This window comes from Protopterus annectens, chromosome 12.part0 (assembly GCF_019279795.1).
Source record: "Protopterus annectens isolate FY-2018-M chromosome 12.part0, PAN1.0, whole genome shotgun sequence".
Taxonomy (NCBI): Eukaryota; Metazoa; Chordata; order Ceratodontiformes; family Protopteridae; genus Protopterus; species Protopterus annectens.
Genome location: NC_056746.1, coordinates 1,250,085,933 through 1,250,105,290, shown reverse-complemented (window position 1 = coordinate 1,250,105,290; position 19,358 = coordinate 1,250,085,933). Strand labels below are relative to the sequence as shown.

The following is a 19,358-nucleotide window of genomic DNA, read 5'->3' as shown; positions in this document are numbered from 1 at the left end:
TCATTCAGGGTTTCTTTTATTCTATAGATTTTTTCATTTTGTTGTTTTATAAAATTACTTAAAGAGTCTATTTTATATATATATATATATATATTCTTTGACATTATATGTTTTTAGATCAAGTTTGTCCATTTTAAAGAAATATGAATCTTACATGCTGCTTTTTGAATTACTCATTCTCTTGTGTTCTTACTTCTGACAGTTAATAAATTCTGACAGCAAATAGCTGAGTCTGAAGACAATATTTTTGATATTCTTGCATCTTCTACTATATGGTATATAATCCAACTAGATTTTCTTCAAATATGACATTTTTAACTAGATATTAGAATGTAAGAACAAACTGTTGCTGTTCTCACACCGCCATCTTGGCCACACTCCAAGTTAAGTTCTTTTGGTAACTAAGTTTTGAACTGCTATTAGCTGTTTCTGAAGGTTGAATTATAGTTAATTGGCCCATTTGTGTAAAATGGAAAGAATTGAAGAGTACCTGCTACTCTCAAGCTGGGGTCAGCTATTATCCTTGCATCTCAGATTGTGTTTATGTACTTGCTCATCCTCTGGTTCAAAATTTGAATGTGCATAGGGGTCCTGGATGTGAGGTGGATTTACCAGAAGCACTGGCAATCTTTTTTCTTTTCCTTTATTAGTACAAGCTATAATGCATTCCATAGCCTTGCAAATAATACTAGTAAGACTAATAAGCATATAATTTGCAGGGTCAGTAGAGGAATCAAAACACTTTATGCAAGGCACTACAACTGCCATTCTCTACACCTTGGGGGCATAATCTGTGGACAGACTCGGGTAGAAAAGTTGATTTAGGGGATTTGCCAGGTGGGAATTTATACTTCTCAGTATACTTCTCAGGTTATTGTCATGACCTAAGGAAGTAGTATTTTTAATTTTAGAAAGAGACAGCAGGACTTGACCCAAAGTGATCAAATCCCAAGTTCATAGTTGGCCTTACTTACCTAACAACTTTAAATCCCTTTCATAACAATGAAATGAACATCTTTTAGCAATGGCCAGGAGAGTTTTCTTTTTATTACAGACTTTGTTGATATGGTATTTCATATGGGTTGAGTTTTAAACTAGCCATTATGCTGGATTGGTATGGATAGTTGAATGCATCTGTCTATGAGGCAGTAAATTTCAGATGAATAGGTAGCAGCCTCAGTTATTGGGTTTGCTGGGGAGCTATACCATTTGTGTTTATTAATAATATTAGTAAATAATAAATAGCACATTGTAATTAATTGGTTTTAGAAAGCTCTTTGAATATAGAGGTGTTATTAGAAGCCACAATCCAGATTTTCATAGTGAAGATCATAGTGAAATGGTCAGATTATGTTGACCAAATTAATCTCACAAGGCTTGTTACCTGTTTTCAGAGAAGTCTGGGATGGTGTTTATACACAGAGGTGGCATTTGGCCAGTTAACTGCAGAAATTTCCCTTTTCTTCTTTCTGAAAAATACCATGGAATCTTTGGCATCTACCAAAGCTTCCAGTCAAGTGTTGCAGAAGAGACCTCAGTTTAATACCTTATCTGATGGCATATTGAGAGTTCAGCAAACCCTTTATGCTAGACTGCACCTTTAACAAAGCTGTATTATATAAATGGATAATATTTAAGAAGGACAAAAAAAATTACTGACAACAGTGAAAAGTGACCAGTATAAGATTAAGTAGATGTAAAAAAATAAGTTAAGCAGAGTTGTGTATGATACACAGTGAAATGAATCAGATATAGAAATATAACTAAACTGAAAACATCTAAGGCAGTATGTTACATGCATTTGAGATTACAGCAGAGCAAAGCATCTGCGCTTGGATTAGAAGGATACTTTTGAGGATCTAGCTAATGCAAATGAAAGCCAAGTATGAGATACAGAGTTCCAGTAGCTCAAAATTCATGGGTCCCAATTCCAAAAGACTTGCTCTCAGTTTAAGTGACTACTTTCATTGAGAGCAGGCTGAGAACAGGAATCTAGTCCCTATAGTATGCCTGTTTATAGACAGGCCTTACACCAAAGTAGGTGACTTGCACTGAGAGCGAGAATTTTGGAATTGGGGCAGACTTACACTGAGAGCAGCTCTTTTGGAATTTGGCCCTTGGTGCCAGAGGAGATATGATCAAAGACACCAGCTGCTGAACCACAGCCCTAATGAAAGCCTAGAAACAAAGATTTCCCTGTGACAATTTTAGTTAAGTTTCCACAAGATCTGATAACCAAAATCTGGCTGATAGAAAGTTTACCACAAATACCAAAGCCTAATCCAAAGCATCATGTTATCGTGTATTATCAGATCTCTTCTAATACAATACCTGAGACGCACACAGCTACAAAAATCCCCAAAACACGATGGAAAGTCAAGTCTATGTGTAACAGAAAACAAGGAGATAATGACTGGATGAGAAAAAGAAAGAAAGAAATGACAACAAAAACAAATGAAAAAAAAACTTCAAAAGAACAGTTGCTTTCACCTTAACAGTCAGGTATAGGCAGAAAGCACAAATGGAGTCAGGGAGCTCACAAACTACAGCCCATAAGGCTGAAAGAAGGTAAGGTAACCCAAATGAAGACAAGAATCCCAATGGGCAAATATCCAGTAAATGCAGTAGTCCATCAAAGTAAAATTGTTTATGGTATACAGGCTTGTTACTTTTTGGTTAATTCTGAAGGGTAGCAGAAAAATATGAAAAGTTTGGAAACTTTCAGTTTGGATGATTCAACCCATCCAGGCTTTTGGGATGTATACTGATATGACACTTGGTGAAACATTAACAACATATCAGCTGAAACAGCAGTATGTAAATAATTAAAATCATGCATGAAGAGTTAACAAAAAAAGTGTTATACAAAACTTCTGATTAGTTAAAAAGAAAGGACACTTTGTATTAATAGTAAATGTGGGAAAAGAAGCAGAAATCTGTGGTAGCAGAAAGCCATCCACCATGTTGATCTTCCCCAACACTTTCACTAATTAGATGTTCCTCTCATAGGATTTACAATGACACAGAGGCTTGCAATATAAATACTAAAAATATCATAACTAAAACATATAGAACTCAAAAAATGCCATGGTGCTTTAGCAAGAAGACATGCAGCCCCATGGTGGGTAGTCCCTGCAGTCATGTTAAATGCAAATGAGGCATTACTAGGGAGATGAATATGCTAATTAGCCATGTGCACTCCATCCAAAACTGCCTACGGTAGGTCTGCATAAATGAATTGGGCCACTGTCAATGAATACTGCCAAAAGCTCCTATTCATTCATCATGGTACATGTAAATGCTAGGTAGGTCAGTGGACAGGTTGTATGTGGGGTGTATGCACATGTGTATGTATCTGTGAGTGTATGTCTACCTGGGAGGTGGCAGTAGGGAGTTTATTTAGGGATTAGGGTAGGTGTGTGTGTGTGTGTGTGTGTGTGTGTGTGTGTGTGTGTGTGTGTGTCTGTGTGTGCATGTTTAGATTGGGGGGGCTAACGAATTTCCCCAATTCCTTAGACTAATGTGCAAATCCTGCAACATTGGAGGGTGCATGACACCATACAACAGGGATAACTTTAAACATTGCACCTTACTGCCACTTGGAGTCAGGGGTAACACTGGACATCAGGGAAAACTTTAAACACCATTCCATACTGAATCTTGGGTTGGGGGACAATACGGTCCAGGGATAACTCTAAACATTATACCCCGAAAACTCTTAAAATTTAATAGAGCAGTGTTGCACCACGAAAGATGTGGATGAGGACAACATTAGGTACAAGGGATATTCTATAGAGAGTGTACTAAAGAACTAAAACAGATTTAAATCCTGTATCTTTCCCCTTGTGCAGAGGATATTTATTATTCTCTATGTCATCACTAGACACCAGGGGTAGATGAAAATATTACCTAAGTGTTAAAAAATCAATAGGTAAAGCTAAATGAAGAAAAGGATTAGAACATTTTATTCCTGACACAGAAAATCACAGTATAATGTTACTGCACTAAATAGTCCATTAGTGTAGACAGCAGTATTTTACATAATACAAGGAAGAAAAATTTAATTTCTGGCATTATTCAATAATTTAATGATTGCAGCAGTCTATGAGTTATATGGTACCTGTAAAAAGCAAGAGCAGGACTGCATCTGTGTTGGGGAGAGAGCTGTCAATACAAAACCGGGATGAATACTAGACAACACCAGGGAGAATTTTTTACAGTTTTACCTGGACTCATTTAAAAAGCTATTAGAGCAACAGCTCTACCGTCATGATAGAAATCACTAACAATAGGACGAATTAAATTTTAAAGGAGAACTGCACCCACAGACTCAAAAACATGTTTATTTCATCATGGTTTGGTATTTCCTACATGTTAACACCACTCTGGGAATATTTACATGTTTTTAAATATTTTTATACATAATTTCTGAGTCTAACCACATGGGTTCTAGCATCTTGAAGTGGTCCTGATTGTTTAGTCTGCCATAAGTACCTTGTTTAGTCTGTAAACCAATACGTCAGGGCCACTGGAATAACGTCTGCAGACAAGAGAATAGCGTATACTATTTTATAGTATACGCTATTCTCTTGTCTGCAGTTTCCAGTGGCTTTATTCTGCTTCCCGGACGCGATTACTGTTGAACTTTTATTTGCGTTTATTGGTTGTGCTTTGTTCATGGCGGAGGCTATAGAGGATCCCCTGCTTAATGTAAGCATCCATGCAACACCTTCAATGGAGGCTGGTAATTTCAACATGCTTTTATATGCGACCCTTATAGAGATAAAAAATTCTCTAAAGGTTTTGTCCTTGCGTAATCAGGATCCGGAAACCACGATTAGGGCTTCCAGCCCGATGGGACTTCATTTTGAACCAGAGACAGTAGTTCATTCGGAACGAGTACCTCGCGAACCTAACCCAGCGGTTCCAGTTTGTCAACGCATTATTGGTCAAGCAAGTTTTCAGAAGCTCATCGACCGTGCCGACAACCCTTTTAAAGAGCTGGGAGCGGTTGAAAAGGCGCCGAATATGTTTTTCAACAAGGACTTCAGTGTCAAACGTGAACAGTTAACCAAACTTTTAAAGAGGTATGATGCTATTCATATTGAGAACTGTTATTTCGCCCGATGTTTGGAGCTGCAAATTGTTCCTAAGGGCTTGAGATTTTTTAAGTGCCCCAATGGGGTTCAATCTAGCGATGCATTTTTCAGCGAATTAGTACGTTTCTTTAATGAAGCGGGACTTCAATTTTTGAAGTTACTCTATGAAAACAATTTGATGAAAAAGGATTTGTTAAGAAAAGAAATTGTTGAGCTAGAGACTTTTTTCAAACAGTCTTTAGGGACTGTCAAGTTTAGTGAATTTTTTGAAACCGTTTCCAAGGAAACGGAGCAGTTTTCATTAGATAATACGAATAGAAAGCATCTAAAACTGTTACGGGATGTTGAAGCATATAAAAATAATTCAGCTTATACTAACTTTGGCATCCCTAACAAGTTAAATAGATTGGTTAACAGTAAAGGATACGGACAGGATAAAACTGATAATGGCTATCACTTTAAAAGTGTGAATCAAGTAGGCGTTGACCGCGGGTTTGGTAACAACGTCTCAAAAAGGTTTGAATCAACCGGTCGTTTTAAAACTAATATGAACGACCGGGTTGTAACTAGAACAATATTTAACAACAATAACAGTTTGGATAAAGGGCAGGGTGAACTGAATATCTTGGTTGACGATGAGAACTTTCCACCGTTGATTTCCACGGAATTTGTGGACAAAAATAATACTGCTGGCCCCACCACAGTGACTGGGTCAGGACATCCAGCGCCTTTGTTAACCTCTGGTACGGCGCCCACTAGAAAGAATCAAGTGGCGACCAAGACTGTTACAACCAGAAGTCGAACTTTTTTGAGCTCTCAGTCCTCGGGGGACGAGACATAGAGCCTACAAATGAACATTTTAGTATTATTAATCTATCTGGTTATGTTTTTGATTCTGACGAACTTGCTGTGTTAAAGCTGGGATTAAATTTCATTCCTGACAGTAGGGCTAACTATGTGAGAACTGTTGTGGACATTAAAAAATACTCTAGGAAGTTAAATCTGCATTTTTTATTGAATGAGTTCCCTTCAACTCAGAAAACCTTTGTTAAACCCTCTGTCTTTTGTCCTAGGTTGCATCACACAATAAGGGTTTTCGAGGAAACCTGTATTAAGGATGTGGAAAACCTATTATGTCACACAGTTAATTCTGATGGAAATTTGACTAATGGGGAGAGGTTAGCCTTGAATAATTTAAGGAAATTGTCAGATAAGCTCCGTTTTATGAAAAGCGATAAGGGCAATAACATAGTAATTATGAATAAGGAAATGTATGAAAATGGCATGTTGGAACTTTTGAACAACCAGGATGAATATGAAATTATTCCTCTTTATGAGATCAAACGGCGTTATCGTTTAATCCAGTCTTTTTTATATGATGCCCTTATGAGTGGAGAAATTTCTTTGGAATTATATGAATTTTGTGAGATCCATAACCCTAGGTTAGGTGTACTTTTTGGAATTCCAAAGGTACACAAGTCTGTTGTTAGGCCACCTTTTAGACCAATTGTTTCGGCCCCCCATTCAGCTACTGAGGGAATTTCGCTGGTACTGGATGCTATCCTTGGACCTGTGGTTTCAGTTCAACCTTCCTTTATTCAGGATTCCTGGCATTTCCTTAGAAAAATTAATGATTTTATTTGCACTCAAGGATATAACCCTAAGTTACAGATAATGTTTACTCTGGATGTAATTTCCCTATTTACATGCATACCTCATTATGAGGGAGTTGAGGCTATTCGGGATTTTTTGTCCATTGGTTGTCCAAATTTTAGTAATGATATAATTTCTATTATTTGCCGTTTATTAGAGGTCACCCTGGAAAATAATTTCTTTTTATTTGGAAATACATATTATCGACAGAAAAAAGGGGTGGCCATGGGCTCCTCAGCAGCACCGGCATTTGCCAATTTGGTTATGGCTTGGTGGGAAAACAATATATACCCATCTTGATGGACAAATTTAAAATTTGTTTTTTTTGTCGTTTCATGGACGATTTGTTCTTTATTATTGAAGGGGATTACACCACTATTGATCAATTTTTTGTGGAAATTAACACACTTTCTGAATATTTGAAATTTACAAGAGGTTGTCAGGGGCATAGGATTAATTTTTTAGATGTGACCCTAAATTGGGATTATGCAGAAGAAAGACTGCACAGTTCTATTTTTCGTAAAAAAACCTTCAATAATGGTTACTTGCACTATAAAAGTGGTCATCCTAAGTCCATTACCAACAATATTCCAAGGGGGCAATATATACGGGCAAGCCGTATGACTTCCAAGGAGTCTGATCTGGAAGCTGAGTTTTTATTTATTTCATCCCTTTTTATTAATAGGGGCTATGTTTCAAACAATTTGGACAGAACTATGAAGGAAGTTTGGTCCAAAAGGGATAGTAAATACTACCCTTTGTTAAATCTCCGGAATAATGTGACTGACAGTGTTGGTACTGAGAAGCCTGCAAATGAATTGGACATCAATTTGTTTTGTTCGTTGGAAATGAGCTCTGACAATAGAGAGATACAAAATATTATTAGGAGAAATTGGGGTATTATAAAAGGTAATAAGGACATTTACCAGACATTGGGGGAGAAGCCGGTTTTTATTTCAAAGAGTGGTTTTAATTTAAGGAGAATTTTTGAGGCACGACGGAATAGTGACCCTAACCCAGTTATTCAGAGAAGGGGAATGTTTCAGTGTAGCAACTGTAATTTTTGTCGTTTTATTTCCACCGGACCATATATTCTTGTCAGTACCATTAGAAGAACCTTGGAGGTTCCGGGTTATGTTAATTGTGGAACCAAAGGTGTTGTTTACATTGCCCTGTGCTCCACTTGTGACGCCTTCTATATCGGAATGACCACAAGGGAGCTCAGGATACGTATAAGGGAACATCTTTATGGTATCAAGTCTAAGGATGAAAGGAATGCTTTGTTTAAGCATTCCTTGAACTGTTTATCTTTTAAAAAATTCTTATTCTCTATATTAGAGGTGGGACGGAAAGATTTGAGGGAAGGGGATTTTAAGAACTTTCTCCTACAACGAGAGACCTACTGGCAAATTAAATTAAAGTCCGACAGCCCCCCTGGACTTAATGAGACTATAAATATTAAATGCTATTTGAATCAACGTAGGCTGAATGTAAATAAAGTAGGTTATTCCATTTTATCCCACTTTCATTAGGTCATACAGAATTATTTAGATGACTTATGTGTTTTTAAAGTAAATTATTTTTTAAAAATGCATCATTTTGTTTTAATTAATTAATTGGTCACATGATTATTATTGGATATATAAGATGTCAGTTGGTTTGATGTAATTATTCTGATGAAGTTGGTTTACGAAAGCGGCTAATAAAATAGTATACGCTATTCTCTTGTCTGCAGACGTTATTTTTTCCAGTGGCTTTGGTTTTGTTACACTTTTATTCTGCTTCCCCTGGACGTATTGGTTTACTGGTTGGACTTTTTATTTGCGTACCTTGTTTAGTCTGCCATAAGTACCTTTTTCTGCACTTTTTTTTTAAAAAATACAGTATTTAAATTGATTTAAACTGTGTATGAAGGAGTGTTGAAGGAATTTTTATCTGAAGTTATTCTGCTCTTCAGTTATTCCTACCCACCCGCCCTGTTTTTGTTTTGGTGTTAATCTTAGTGGCATTGAAACTGCCCGCCCCTCAGCCTGCCTCTGGGCCCATCTCATTTGCTCACTCAACTGAGTGCAGTGAGATCATATTCTGATTTCAGGCACTCCTACTGTGTACAAAGAGAGCATCTGGGAAATAGAAAAAAAAAAAAATTAAGCTTATTTCCTGCCTTTCTTGTTAAGTGGTACAGACTATTTGTAGGCTTCTGAGCCCCAAGCCCTTCTGTGTTTGAGGAAGCCTTCTAGCTTGTTTATTTCTTATAACTAGCCAGTTTTCTAGTTTCAGCACTCAAATCTGTTTCTTTGATCTCAGCACTTGTTCAGAAAAAAAAAAAAATTAATCTGCTTTTACTGTACTTGTGTTTTTACCTACGTTTTACTTTTGCATCATCTTAAAATACTCAATTGTATTTATTACTGCTTGGTGTAACTCATTCTAAGCCTTTTGGTTTAAACACTTGGGCTTCGGACCAGTTAGTTGTTTTGCACTGAGAGGGTTTGTGGTCTGCACTGTTGTGGCAGAACAGGTAGCTTACATCCTTCTAGGTTGAGAACTGCTGATTGAGGGCTCAGTGTCTGTTATTCTAAAAGTGTATTAATTCTGGTTTAAGCACTTGGGCTTTCAAGCCAGTTATTTTACATTAAGAGGGTTCGTGGTCTGCACTCTTGTGGGAGGAGAGGCTGGACTCTGCCCTTCTGAGCTGGGAATTTCTGGTTAAAGGCTTATAGTGCATGCATATCTGAACTGTTCCTTACTGAAGTTGGTGCGCCTTGTTTGCTGTGGCATAGACTGGATTCGGGCCTGCTGGATCTAGCTTTGTTTGTGTAACTTGAGCACTAATCCAGACATTCTCTAAAGTATTCAATGGTATTTATTACTGCTTGGTTGTAACTTGATTAAAGTGTAGCTATCATTCAAGTCTTTTGGATTAAGCACTTGGGCTTCAGAACAGTTGTTTTACATTAGGAAGGTTTGTGGCAAGCACTGTGGTGGCAGGACAGGTTGCTTTCATCCTTCTAAGTTGGGAACTGCTGATTGAGAGCCCAGTGTCCAAGTGTATTAGTTCTGGTTTAGGCACTTGGGCTTCAGGCCAGTTATTTTACATTAAGAAGGTTTGTGGTCTGCACTCTTGTGGGAGAAGAGGCTGGACTCTGCCCTTCTGAGCTGGGAATTTTCTGGTTAAAGGTTTATAGTGCCTGAATATTTGAACTGTATCTTACTGAAATTGGTTCACCTTGTTTGCTCTAGCATAGACTAGATCCAGGCCTACTGAATCTAGCTTTGTTTATATGCTTGTTGTTTGTTTGCTTGTTATTTCCTGGAAGCTAATTCCACCTAATACACAACTTCTCAGCTTCTGTGGATCACTAGTGATATCTGCATTGCTTACTGTACTTATTTCCTTGTTTCACTTGAAAGAAAGTTACTGTTTGTCATTTTGCATTTAGTTACTTGTAACACATTGCACTCAAGTTACCTGGCACTTGCTCACTAAAGCAATTATATAAGTCAGCACTAAAAATTAAAAGCACTACACCCTCACTCCCCACTGGCCCTTGTTTTCAATTAAGGATTTCCCAATATTATTCTAGCATGTCCAAAGGTCAGTTGTCAATCTCCTCTCGGTCCAGCTGGTGAATCTGGGAATCTTGAGGCAATGTTATAACTGCCTCATGTACACAGACAACCCTCTCCTCCTCCCACATAACACAAATACTTGCGAGAGATGCAGCTATTTAGCCAAACTGGAGGCTGAGCTCTCTCAACTCAGGACTGGCAAGACCAGACAGGAGGAGAAGGCAACTACACACACCACAAAACCAGCCTCACATAATGCTACCACTCCACTGAATCAAACACATAAACACACAAAGACATACTCGGAGGCTCTGAGTAAAATTTACCTAAACAGCAGAGGCCTCCAAAGCAGACACCCAAACAACTGCTACCTCAAGACACCCCACAAGCAACACATAAACCACAAAAGCAGTGTGCAAAGCAGTCACAGCCCTTAAGGCCAAATACAACACCAAACATACTTGTCATAGGTGACTCCATAGTCAGACACACTGACGTCCCACTCACCAGGCTGAACAAGGAGAGGGTCACAGTAAGCTGCCTATCGGGTGCTAGAATCCGCCACATAACACAAGCACTCGGGTCACTCCATGGCAAGTACAAATATGACACAGTCATTGTCCATGCTGGTGTGAACGACCTGAGACGTACCTCCCTGGACTACATGAAAAGAGACATAGAGGAGCTCTCTGATTATGTAGCCCAGGCAGGTATGACCCTAACCCTGAGCAGTATCCTTCCTTCACCAAGAATGATGCCACAATATAGAGACAAGATGATCAGCTTTAACAATTGGCTTAATGTCTGGTGTCATTCAAAGGGGATCCAGTGTCTGTCTGCCTGGGATGACATGCTTGACAAGCCACGCTGCTTCATGAGGGACGGCTTGCACCTGTCACCCTGGGATTCGGATATTGGCTAAGGCTCTTGCCACCCCATAGTGCCTTTTTAGGCAAGGCTCAAATTCTAAACCTACCACCCTAGAAAACAAAAATGGGAAGAAACTGAGGGTAATGCTGCTCAATGCCAGAAGTCTAAATCTCAAAATGCACGCACTCGAGGCCCTTCTCAGTATGGAGAACATCGATGTCTGTGCTGTAACTGAAACCTGGTTCAAGGCTCCTGAGAGCACCCCGGCACTATTAGGTTTTACCTCATATCATGCGTTCCGCCCCAAAACCCGGACCACACCACAAAAGGAGGGGTGTATCCATATTCATAAAGGATACTCACACCTCCAGGTTGGTGGCAACGCATAAGCTTCGAAACCATCCAGGTGCAACTAACCATAGGCAAAACTGCTCTACAAATTGTAGCATGCTACAGGCCACCCTCTCAAACTCAGGAACCCCACACAGCCTTCCTGAAGACACTGGAGGGTATAAATGTATCTCCAAACACCATCATATTGGGTGACTTCAACTACCCGAATATAGACTGGGAACATTACTCAAGCCCTAACTTTCTAGCCCAACGGTTCCTGGAGTTCATAAATTCAAATGCCATGGAACAGCTAGTCACTGTTCCCACGAGAGGAGAAAATATACTAGATCTCATTGTCATAAACATGGGGACAAAATGCTCCACACCGGAAGTATATCCCTCATTGGTGAGATCTGATCATAAACTAATCTCACTGGAAATCCACATCCCGCCCCCACCCCAAGCAAAAAAGACCATAGTGAAGAACTTCTCTAAAGCAAACTTCACACTACTCAAGACTGGTGTGGTATCCTTCAAGGCCCCTGAGCCAGAGGAAACCACAACCCAAGCTGCGGAAGCCCTTACAAATGCCTTCTATGAACACCTCCAGGACTGCATGGATCAGGCAATCCCAAATAAAACCAAGACTCTTTCCACAAAGGTCAAACGTCCAGTCTGGTGGACCCCAGCCATTAACAAACTTTACAATAAGAGGAGAAAGCTATTACATGATAGAACAAAATCTATAAAGGGAAGTCACCCCTGATCATTATTAGTAAAAAATACGAGCACTCATAAAATCAACTAAGGCCAATTTTGAGAGAAAAATTGCCATGGATTCAAAGGACAATCATAAGGCCTTTTTCAGCTATGTTAGGAACCTGGGTGGAAACTCCCAGATATGCTCAGAACTAGTCCAAAATGATACAAAAATCACTGAACCCACAGACATTGCCAACATACTGGCAGACAGGTTCAGTGCAAACTTCACCCCTCTCCCCTAAAGGAGAGATAACTATCCCAGCCGAGTGTAGCCTCCCGGACATCTCAAATGCGCAGGTGAAAGCTGCTCTCTCTAAAGCTAAAAACACAGCATCAATGGGACCGGATGGTGTCCCCGGCTGTGTGCTACACGAGCTAAATGAGGAATTAAACCCGCACATAAGGCAGCTGTTTAATCTCAGCCTTACCACAGGATACGTGCCCAAGGAGTGGCGTCACGGCAACTGTGGTCCCACTCCACAAAGGCGGTGCCTCTACGGACCCTGGTAATTACCCCCATAAGCTTAACAAGTCTAGTCTGCAAAGCTATGGAGAGGATCATAATGGAGCTCATAAACAAAGATATAGGGGACTTGCAGACATTGGACCCGACCCAGTTTGGCTTTGTCAAGGGAAGATCATGCCTTTTGAACTTGGTTGACTTCTTGAAACAGTCACCAAGGCCATTGATGAGGAAAGGCAGTCCATACAGCCTACCTTGACCTTGCAAAGGCTTTCGACACAATACCTCACTCGGGTATTGTAGAAAAACTTACCAGCTTAAATGTAAACCCATATGTCACAAGATGGGTTGCAAACTGGCTTAAGGACAGAACCCACAGTGTTAGAGTTGCTGGCGCTGTGTCAGACTCCAAGCCGGTCACAAGTGGTGTCCCACAGGGCTCGGTCCTTGGCCCCCTATTGTTTGGCATCTACTTCTCAGAAGTACAGGCCAACATGGGAGGACTTTGGCTGACAAAGTTTGCAGACGACTGCAAACTGGGCGCCATAGTGGAAAGTGCATCGGACACGGATATCCTTCAGAAGGGACTCACGGAAACAGATAGCTGGTGCCAGAGCCATGGCCTGAAGTTAAACGCCAAAAATGTATAGTCATACCCTTCGGGAAAAACAAGGTAACCCCAAGCTACCATATAGGTGGCAATCCACTAAGCACAGAAGAGGTTATCAGGGAACTCACATTGCTAAAGTGGTTAGAAAGACCTTCTACATTGCCCACCTGATCATGAAGGGATTCACATCCAGATCTAGTGAGGTCATTGTTCCCTGTACTCTTCACTTATCAGACCAATGATCGAGTACAATGCCCCATTCGGGATGTATCTCACCCGACATCTGCAGCAATTGGAGAGACCCCAAAAGTTCCTCACCAAAAGGATAAAGGGACTCCAAAATCTGTCATATGCTGCCAGATTGAAGAAACTCCAGCTCTATTCAGTCGCATACCGTCTGCTCAGAGGTGACATGTGCCTGACATACAAGGCCATGTCCAACCCGGAATTAATGGACATGCTCCACCTAAAAAATCCAAATCCACCAAAACCACTAGAGCAAGCGACTTAAACCTTAGCACGGATATAAATAGGACGTGCTGGAGGGATAGATTTATCACTCAGAGACTCCCTATGCTGTGGAATAAAATCCCGGTCCATGTGAGGCAGAGCACCTCGCTGACTCTGTTTAAGAGAAATCTAGACCTGTGGATGGGAGATCGTAGGTTTACCCCAGGAATCATCTCTGTGTCACTGCTGGACAGAGGCACAACAAACTAATGGGCACAGTATTTTTTCATATAAGGGGTGGCGTAAGCCACAATAATTTGGGCTAGGCTTATAAATGCCTTAGGGCAGATAGCCTAGTATAAACCTATGAACCTATGAACCTATTAGGTACCTTACAGTGCAATGCTTGTCTGTAAAAAATTACATCATGCAGGTCTCTTTCTTCCTAAAGCTCCTGTCACTGCATTGATTTTACATGCATACACTGCTGTCTTTCAGTTTTAAGTAGCATTTCAAGCTGTTCAATGACTACTTAAAACACAAACAGTGCAAATGCCACAGAAAGTGCATTTTACTGCTGCTTCTTTTTAGAATGGCTAAATTGCAGTATTTTGTGAAGCCTGAATTGTACTACTCCGACTAATTTCCCATCCCCCCTTCACACTTAACTTCTCTAACTGTCAAAATGTTAAGGGTAATTTGAGCTGTCACCTGGAGTGACTGACAGCTCACAGCAGGAAACTTGACTCGTACTGTTTACTTGTTCTAGCCTTTAATTTCTGTATAGGTAGAAGGACCAGGGAGCTGTGACATCACAGCATGGGTGAGTTTTCAGGATGGTTGTGGTGATGTCATTTGGGGAGGGAATTGGCCAGAAAACTACCTGTAGTCATTGGTCTTGATGACATCAATGAATTAGAGACTGCAACAAGCTTTTCCAGGCTGGGATAAAAGTTTTTTGAAAGTGAAACCACCACAGTACAGTAAGGTGCTGTTCTAATGGAGAAAAACAGTCAATTTAAAATATTTTAAATGCTGTATTGTTGTTTATTCATAGCAGGGATTGTAAATAGGAAGAAAAAGGATAGAGCAGTTGAGCATTTAATGAAAGAATCCCGTTGTTGTCCTTTAATGCCTGGCATTGTTAACTGACTGAAAGAATCCATGACTTATGAGGGAATGGACAAAAACATAAAAGAGAAATCAGGACACTCTGACAACTCAGGGACAGGTAAGAGGTATGCTGGTGTGTGTTTTCGAATGTACTTATTTGTGTGGGAGAGTAAATAGATGTGCCAATGAGATGTATGGATGCCAGTGATAACTATTGTAGGAAAGTAACTGCTGATTAGCATTAGTAGTAATTAATGCCAATTCAAAGACATACAAATTAACTGATAATGAGGTCTTTGTTTGCTGTTGTTACTGTGTCTCTGACTCTAATTTTTCCACTTCATGGAAACATCCTCCTTTTTGCCGCAGCTCTTACTGCCAGCACTGGTGTTCTTTCTGAATCATTGGGAATATTATTTCAGTTTTTTTCCCCTTGCACCTCAGTGCTGGGATTTTGCCCTAGCACTGCTAATAGCTGAATATACTACCTTTGTGCTCACACAAATTTTGGGGAAAGGGAAATGTATGAACAAAGTTAACTCACATACCCCTTTCCACTTAGCCTCACAAAGAACATTAAAAGTAATAGTGACAAAACAATACACAAGTCACTGATACATCAACAGTGTACAATGTACTAAAAGATGCATGACATTTCAAGGAAAAACACAACTATACATGGCAAATCATAATTGAAAGTACCTTGTCCAAAACTCTAATCTCAACTAAATGAGGTGCACGTAGTGTTTACTATCATAGCACACTTATCCCTATGAGTTCTTTATGGGTTTAACACTATTTCCTATTGTAACTGACAGAAGCAATAAAAATAAAAGCCCTCATCAAGGTGCTGAACTAAAAAGTAAAATAATAAATTGCATTCAGGACAAGAAGCACACGATATGAAATACACAGCCATAAAAAGAGAAAAAATGTTTTGCACTTATAGATAACTTTACAATATGTTTTGTTTTATTTATAGAAACTTGCTTTTCATAAGAAGATGATAGGATGTTGGTTTGCCAGTTATTACAAACTTAGCCAGTATTTACAAGTTGGAATTAGATGTTGAAGTTTGAATCTGTGAGGTACAACCTTAACAATTGTACCCATTTATTTCCCCTTTTTGAAAGTTTTCTAGAAAGTATACATCTTAGGTGCCAAAATATAAATTGTTCTGTAATTTTTGTACTTACTGCTTACTATATCTCATTAAAATGAGCTCACACTCAGCTGTGACATCATACTCAAGTGATTTTATGTGGTACATGTCTCAATGATTACCTTATTCATTTGTGGCCTGCATTTCAATTAAGTATCCAACAAAACATTTCTGGAAAGACATGCATAATAAAGATGCATAATACACACATTTAGTTCATAATATGTAGTAGCACCACAAACAGTTTCAGTGATTCTTTGCTATGAATATTGATAGCTTTCCTGTAGAAAATTTATGATGTTAAAATACATTTCTTATAAAAGTATTATGCAGAAAAATGTGGAGAAAATGAATATGAAAATCAGACTGAGCACACATATATAATTCACAGTCAGATGATATGTTTCAGTTAATAAAGTTATTTCCTCTGCACATGCATTTTATTCTACCCTTCAATAAAATATAAACAATGGTAAGTTTCAGTATAACAGGGACTAAACAGATTTTCAAGCAATTAAAGTATTATCAGCTGCATCTGGAATTTGCTATGTTAACTTAAAGTAGTGGTTCATTATTTATTATTCCCATCACAAATTTTGCAGTTTGACATGTATTAAAAGCTAATATCAAATGAGGCCAGTCAGCAATACAAAACACACTTTTAATAGTCTTATTACAGAAAATTCCACTCGGTTAACTGCTTTCGTCTGGTATGTCAGACAGGGTCTACTATACATGATCGAAATTGCAGAAAGCTGAAACCCATATGGCCGAGACCATATGTTCGACTTCCACAATTTTGAACATGTAAAAACAAACAAAATACACAACATTAACTGACGTTCTAAGTGTTAGCAAGGGGGCTATGCCCCCCTGCACCCCCGTGGGGTTACCTCCGTAACTTTAATATGCCAACTCCGAGATCACACTACAGTGCAGAAATGGAAATATTTCCATTCGGCATTGCATGGAGATGTCCATTACCCATGGTCAGGATTCCAAAAGTTGAACATATGGTCTCGGCCATATGGGTTTCGACTTTGTGGCATTTCGAGCATGTATAAGTGACCCATCAGACATCATTAGAACCAAGGAAACTTTAAAATAAATGGCTTAAAAATAAGTAAAATGACACACCCATTCCAAACCTCCAATAATGATGACACAATAATTTCATACCCTGTTAACAACCTATTAAAAAAGTTCTAAAACATCATCAGTTACTATGCAGAAAAAACTTTTACTATGAATCCACGTAGTATTAAAGTGTTATAGCCCTTCTTGTCAATTCACTTGAAATAGTATTAAAAGGTGACAGGCTATTACACAGGAGTACGTAATAAGTATAAATAACAGCATTTCAACATTTAGGCACCATTTTTTAATTGGTTTATGTTACTGACTTTTAATTATTTGCCCTTGAGTTTGAATCGATGTTCTGTCTTTTATTTCTTAAAAATTGATATATTATAAAATATATACTTAAAGAAAAAATACCCATGAATGTTTTCACAACTGCCATATTAGCTAAGCAACACAGAAATTTGAAAGACTCAAGACACCTTCTAAATGTCTACATGTATGACAAATCACAGTTATGTAGGTAGTAAGCTATGGCATTATGTAGTAGATGTGTTGCCAGTGCTATTTCCAAAAGCACTGTTTAAAGAGTCAGGCAAATGTTCTTCATATTGATCACTGCTGCAGTAGCATTAGCTTTACAGGTTATATCCTGCCAAGGATATAACAGCCGTGCAGCTTCCAAAGCTTCAGGGCACCCTACATGTGCTGAAACTGTCAAGCAGCTAAAGCTGAGCTGACTAAAAGACAAGAGAACACTCCTCTCAGGGTTTTGAGGATTGATGCTTGGCTTCTGCTTTCCTTAGCTGGCCAGTTAAGTTCCCTTTGGGGAAAAGATTTCTATTTTCTTATTTTTCTACTGATATTTTATTATTTTCCTCTTTAGAAAAGTTATTTTAAAGTTGAGTATTGTGTTTTAATGGATTGTCTCGAGACTGTAACATACTTTTAAATGGACCATGCATTGTTGCTGTCAGTTTATCTAACTGACAAACTATTTTCTGTGGAGAAATTATGGTATTTTGAAAGTTGTAGGTCTGCCATAGTGCTTGAAAGTGCTTTTTGCTGTGTTACTTCTTTCAAAAAAAAAACTAACTTTTGTGGACTGGTAGTTTTACTAGCATTGTTGCATATTTTCCCCAGGACAGAGGCACCATTTTCCACTAGACCATGGAATAGACTGTCCATCCTATGGTCCATCCTTCTTCCAGCTGCAAAAAGAAAAAGTTTAGCAAATAGCCTTTACCAGCATAGTAGGCTAGCAATTTGCCTCTGCTGCAGGTGGGTGAATCTGACGTAGCCATTTGTTGTACCTCAGACCATTCATCTTTTACCTGACATCACTCTGATGTAGCACCTACGGTCACTCCAGACTGTGGATTAGCCACATCCTCTGTGACTGTTCAGGCTCCCTCAGTGGGCAAGGAAGAACCACTCATGTTGGTTGAACAGGGAATGTTTCCCTGTTTTGTCAGAATGCTGTCATTATCCCTAAATCACTGCCACAATAGGTGCTCCCTTCCCCCTTTTTTAATGCTTTTTTTAAGCTAGGGTGTTGACATTCACTTTTTGTTATCCCTAGCATTGTCCTTTCAGGCCTCAGCCTCATTCTCTGTCTCTGCTGGTATAAAGGCTCTGAAGGGCTTTGTGCCCAAACTTGCCTTTTAGTCAGCTCAGCTTGAGCTACATGACAGATTGGGTGCATGGAAGGTATCCTGAAGCTTTGAAAGCTGGCTGGCTATTATATCCTTTGCATGATCTAACCCATATATAGGTAAGGCTACTGCAGCAGTGATCATTGGAACCTCTAATGTTATGGTAAGTTCAACTTGCACAACTAAACTTTCTTCCTGTTTGGCTAACATTTATGATTTTACAATAATGTTTGCCACAGACCAAGGAATTATGTAGAAAGCTTCTCTATAATGTATATACATTTACTGTGCATGAGTGTAAGTGTGTGTGTGTGTGTGTGTGTGTGTGTGTGTGTGTGTGTGCATATGTGTGAGAGAGAGAGAATAATCGGTTGCCATGTGTTCAGCAAATGAGCAAACACCTCCTACCAAGTCTTTCATCTTTATTATCACTAATAACTGCAAAATACAGAGAGAGCTAACATATTGCCTGCACAAAACACTGATAGATACCCCTCAGAAAAAAAAGTTACTAGAAATAAATTTTCTAAGTAGA

The 19,358-nt window shown here is 39.0% G+C and overlaps 1 protein-coding gene across 3 annotated transcripts in view; it reads right to left on the bottom strand.

Moving 5' to 3' along the window:
- TOX2 (TOX high mobility group box family member 2) overlaps positions 1 to 19,358 on the bottom strand; it is a 1,557,917-nt gene that overhangs the window by 92,709 nt on the left and 1,445,850 nt on the right. The gene's annotated exons all lie outside the window — the stretch shown is intronic.